Source organism: Apostichopus japonicus, chromosome 3, assembly GCF_037975245.1.
Source record: "Apostichopus japonicus isolate 1M-3 chromosome 3, ASM3797524v1, whole genome shotgun sequence".
Classification (NCBI taxonomy): Eukaryota; Metazoa; Echinodermata; class Holothuroidea; order Aspidochirotida; family Stichopodidae; genus Apostichopus; species Apostichopus japonicus.
In genome coordinates this window covers 9,166,215-9,172,356 of record NC_092563.1, presented here as the reverse complement: position 1 = coordinate 9,172,356, position 6,142 = coordinate 9,166,215, and positions in this window count along the sequence as shown.

Here is a 6,142-nt window from a genome sequence, read left to right as displayed (position 1 = left end):
GCCGGTTTTTTTTTTGTGATCGGTACCTCCAGACGACTCTGACCAGCAGACCGTAGGGCTCTTGTTGGCTAATAAGGGCGGATGAGATCTTCAGATATGGAAGTACCATGTTGTTCTGGCACTTGAACACAAGAAGGACTTTAAACCTAATCCGCTGAGATACCGGCAGCCAATGAAGATCATGCAATACTGGGGTAATATGACTTGATGTTCTCGTTAGTGTAACAATCCTTACTGCTGTGTTTTGGAGCCTTTGCAGTCGTTTTATTTGTTTAACTGGTAGTCTACAGAAAAGTGCATTGCATTAATCCAGTTTAGATGTTATGAAAGCATGGATTAACTGCTCTGTGGCTTCTGTGGTGAGGTATTTTCGTATTCTTCCGATGTTGTAGAGATGGTACTGAGCAGACAGACGCACATATGTTATATGGTCTTCCATAGAGGCATAAATGCCAAGTAGTGGCATGCTGTTACAAGTTTTCGACATGCTGATGTTGAATTTGACATATTGATAAACGTAATGACATATTGTTATTTTGTTTCGACATGTATATATGGAATTGTAACATGTTGATTTCGAATTGGACATATATATGTATATTAACTTGGACATTTCACTTTCTTTTTCGACATTTATGGAACGTTTGGCTCTCCGTAATATTAGGCTACTCTTATTTTTTTAATTCAGCACCCAGCCCATGAAGAAAAACAAATGAAAAATAACATGGTTTCATAATAACAAAGTGACGTGTTAATTGAACCTACCATTATGACAGCCTTGGCCCATGTATCCATCTGCACATGAACACCCATATGGGTCCACTTGGCATATGAGGACTTCCCAGCAGTAACTGCACCACAGTTCCCCCTCCTGACCATATCGACCTAAGCCAGTTGCTGTGAAGACAGAACGAAAACTTATACGATCGAAACTACAAACCTGTCCTTTCAAATTAAACTGCCAAAGAAGATCATCCAGGTCCCTTTGTTAGACTTTGTGTTTTCTTAACTAGTATTCTTTATTTACACGAATCATGTTCTAAGTACTTAAAAAGAAAAGTATATTAAGATAATATTACAGTAATGCACACTAAAAAACCAGGACAAATGTCAGTAGGTTGCTTTTATGTAGGCCTACTGATCGTACGTTCGTGCCTATAATTCCATGCGTACAATGTCACAAATGAAAGTGTTCAGCAAGTAGGTTAGGTTCCGGGGAAATGGAGAATTCGGGGAAGGGGGTTGCATGGAATGTACATCCCGTTCCACCCCACCACAAATGAAGTAGTTATTAACGCAACCATATACGCAACCATATATCCTGCGTTCAATGCGTTCATTAAAAAGGCTATGAAAAGTTATTTCATTCATCATTATGTTTTTAAAAACGTTTTAACATTAACATTAACAGAAAGTTAAGCACACTGAACTATCCCGAAAGTTTTCAAACGAATTCATAACAAGAGCCCAAGGGCACCGTGGTTCCTTGCTTGGGGTAAATGACAATACACATAATATTATCAAGCAAGATTGGGCTGAAATAGTCCAAGTAATTGTGGTCCTACATGTTCCCATAAAGTAACCAACACTATAGCCAACACTTTTGTGATCACAAAATGTGATCAGATTTTTGATCAAAAGGCACTTTTTGAGATCTAAATATGGCGTCAAAAATGTAAGAAATATAAGAGACCTACAAGCGTGTCAACAGATATGATAACAATGGTGACCTCAGATGACATGACCTTTAAGTTTCAAAATGTTCCACCACCCCATTCACAACTTGTTCCAAAATATCAACCATGTCACACCTTGGCATTGAGATTTAATTGCATTAAATGTCAAAAAATTAACTTTGAACTTGTATGTAACTTCACACACAAAGGTCACCCGGAGGTCAACCAATTGACATTTTTGATCGGTGAGACCTAAAGGGAGCATGACTGTAAAAATTCAAAAAAATTTTCTTTGCCCATTTTCTCCCCCAAAATACTACTTTTTTAACATTAGCTGACCTTTGGTGACCTTGGATCACATGACCGTTAAGTTTGAAAATATTCCCCTATACCATTTGCAACTTGTCCAAAAAAATCAACCTTGTCACACCTGGGAACTGGGAGTTATTGCATTAAATGTCTGAAAATTAACTTTGACCTCATATAACTTCGCACACGAAGGTCACACAGGGGTCAACCTATTGACATTTATGATCAGAAGGTACACGTCTTTAACATCTGAAAATAGCATCGAAACTGTAAAAAATCCACAAAACACGAAAAGGTCACCAGAGGTCAAATTGAGGTCAAGGGTCACCCAGATGCGGGTCGACAATTGGATTTCATTGAAGCAACTCCCAACTCTAACGGACAATTTGTTCTCAAGTTATCGCAAAAATACTAGTTTTTTTATCATTAATTGACCTTTGGTGACCTTGTATCACATAACCGTTATGTTGGAAAATATTCCCCTATACCATTTGCAACTACTCCAAAAATATCAACCACGTCACACCTTGGAACTGGGAGTTATTGCATTAAATGTCTGAAAATTAACTTTGACCTCATATAACTTCGCACAAGAAGGTCACACGGGGGTCAACCTATTGACATTTATGATCAGAAGTTACCTTTAACATCTGAAAATAGCATCGAAACTGTAAAAATCCACAAAACACTAAAAAGGTCACCAGAGATCAAATTGAGGTCAAGGGTCACCCAGATGCGGGTCAACAATTGGATTACATTGAAGCAACTCCCAACCCTAACGGACAATTTTTTCTCAAGTTATCGCAAAAATACTAGTTTTTTTATCATTAATTGACCTTTGGTGACCTCGGATCAAATGACCGTTTAGTTTGAAAATATTCCCCTATACCATTTGCAACTTGCCTCAAAATATCAACTGTGTAACACCTTGGCACTGGGAGTTATTACACTAAATTTCTGAAAATTAACTTTGACCTCATATAACTTAACATACAAAGGTCACCTTGGGTCAACTTATTGACATTTTTGATTGATGAGACCTAAATTAGAGCACCAAACTATAAAAATTCAAACATTTTTTTCTTTGCCCATTTTCTACCCCCAAAATACTAGTTTTTTGACATTAATTGACCTTTGGTGACCTCGGATCTCATGACCGTTAAGTTTGAAAATATTCCCCTATACCATTTGCAACTTGTCCAAAAATATCAACCATGTCACACCTTGGAACTGGGAGTTGTTGCATTAAATGTCTGAAAATTAACTTTGACCTCTTATAACTTCACACACAAAGCTCATCAAGGGGTCAACCTATTGACATTTATGATCAGAAGGTACCTTTAACATCTGAAAATAGCATCAAAACTGTAAAAATCCACAAAACACAAAAAGGTCACTAGAGGTCAAATTGAGGTCAAGGGTCACCCAGATGTGGGTCGACAATTGGATTACGTAGAAGCAACTCCCAACCCTAACTGACAATTCGTTCTCAAGTTATCACAAAAATACTAGTTTTTTATCATTAATTGACCTTTGGTGACCTTGGATCACATGACCGTTAAGTTTGAAAATATTACCCTATACCATTTGCAACTACTCCAAAAATATCAACCGTGTCACACCTTGGAACTGGGAGTTATTGCATTAAATGTCTGAAAATTAACTTTGACCTCGTATAACTTCGCACACAAAGGTCACACAGGGGTCAACCCATTGACATTTACGATCAGAAGGTACCTTTAACATCTGAAAATAGCATCGAAACTGTAAAAATCCACAAAACACAAAAAGGTCACCAGAGGTCACCAGAGGTCAAATTGAGGTCAAGGGTCACCCAGATGCGGGTCGACAATTGGATTACATTGAAGCAACTCCCAACTCTAACGGACAATTTGTTCTCAAGTTATCGCAAAAATACTAGTTTTTTATCATTAATTGACCTTTGGTGACCTCGGATCACATGACCGTTAAGTTTGAAAATATTCCCCTATACCATTTGCAACTTGTCCCAAAATATCAACCGTGTAATACCTTGGCACTGGGAGTTATTACACTAAATGTCTGAAAATTAACTTTGACCTCATATAACTTAACACACAAAGGTCACCTTGTGTCAACTTATTGACATTTTTGATCGGTGAGACCTAAATAGAGCATCAAACTAGACAAATTCAAACATTTTTTCTTTGCCCATTTTCTCCTCCCAAAATACTAGTTTTTTAACATTAATTGACCTTTGGTGACCTCGGATCACATGACCGTTAAGTTTGAAAATATTCCCCTATACCATTTGCAACTTGTCCAAAAATATCAACCACGTCACACCTTGGAACTGGGAGTTATTGCATTAAATGTCTGAAAATTAACTTTGACCTCGTATAACTTCGCACACGAAGGTCACACGGGTGTCAACCCATTAACATTTTTGATCGGAAGGTACCTTTGGTATCCAAATCTAGCATCAAAACCAAGCATTTTCTTTATTGCTCGTTTCCTCCCACAATAAGCACATTTTTTCTAATGTGACCTTTGACCTTTTGACCTTGGTTTCAGATGTAGTTTAATCTCCTGATTCCAAAAAACAAAACGACAAGTCTGTGCAACCATCCTAACTGCGACCGAAAAACTTTGACCCCATATAACTTCGCACATAAAGGTCACACGGGGTCAACCTATTGACATTTATGTTCAGAAGGTACCTTTGACATCTGAAAATAGCATCAAAACTGTAAAAATCCCCCAAAACACGTAAAGGTCACCAAAGGTCAAATTGAGGTCAAGGGTCACCCAGGTGCGGGTCGACAGTTGGATTACATTGAAGCAACTCCCAACCTTAACGGACATTTCGTTCTCAAGTTATCGCAAAAATACTAGTTTTTTATCATTAATTGACCTTTGTTGACCTTCGATCACGTTACCGTTATGTTTGGAAACGATGCCTTACCCCATTCACAACTACTCCCAAAATATCAACCATGTCGGACCCTGTCAATGGGAGTTATTGCTGTTTTTAATATATTGGTTTTTGGCATCTAACTGACCTTTGGTGACCTTTGCGGGCACCAAAAACAATAGGGATCTTCCTCTTACTATGGGCTATCCACCCAACAAGTTTCATCATGACGCATCATTTCCTTATTGAGATATCGTGTACACAAGCCAAGCGTCACATACACACACGCACACACACACGCACACACACACACTCACATGCCAAGTTGAACGCATAGGTTCCTTGCTTTGCAAAAAGCAAGGAACCAAAAACGATGTTTCTCATCTTCCTTCTAAAGTACCTGATATAGCCACCTAAACATTTTCTATTAAAGTTAATTTCGGGGGGAAAGATTCTCTCATGAAAAATAACACAACAGAGATCCTTTTACCTTTTACCTCATTTATTAAAGGATAACCTTAATATGATTGTTTTTTTTTACCCGTCTAACAGTGCATACAAAGTTACCATATACGATTTGGAATACTTGTATATCAATTGAAAGAGTTTATGCTAAACAAATTACATTTTCTATTCTACGATCTACCTTACGTCCTAAATTAAATGAAGTGTGATCCGAAGCATTCCGAAAGGCGTTTCATGTTAAATGTTTATTAAAGTTGTAGCTTTGCATCTGGTCTAGTGTGCTGGAAAGACTGAAAGAGAGAGAAATAATTTTCTAGGCTAACAGGTGAGCACTTATCTTCGTTATCATCATTACTAAAACACTACAAAGAAATGACAAACTTTTAAGAGATTGGGTGAAGTACAGATAATCTTGATGGTACTGAACTTCAAGCTACTTCCACCATACTTAAGCCATACAAACGTACATTCTAAGACAGCCAAAGATAATGGCATTATGGCTATTTAATCATACCAAGTAAGTCCAGTCTAATTAATACTGTGATATGAACCAAAAACCCGGCTTACCAAACCTAACCCGTCTTTACGAATCGTTGGGTAGATATCAAACATTACATTGAAGTCCTTAATAGTTTACCTGCCGCAACCTTTTTTCCTATTTATGGTATGAAAAATACAGAAAGTATACATAACTCTTCTCCCTTATATAATCATAAAGAAAATGGTATTTCCGTTAAACAAACTGTAGAGTTGGTAATAAAATTAACGTACTTTGGAAGGGATTTATTTACTTGCAAAA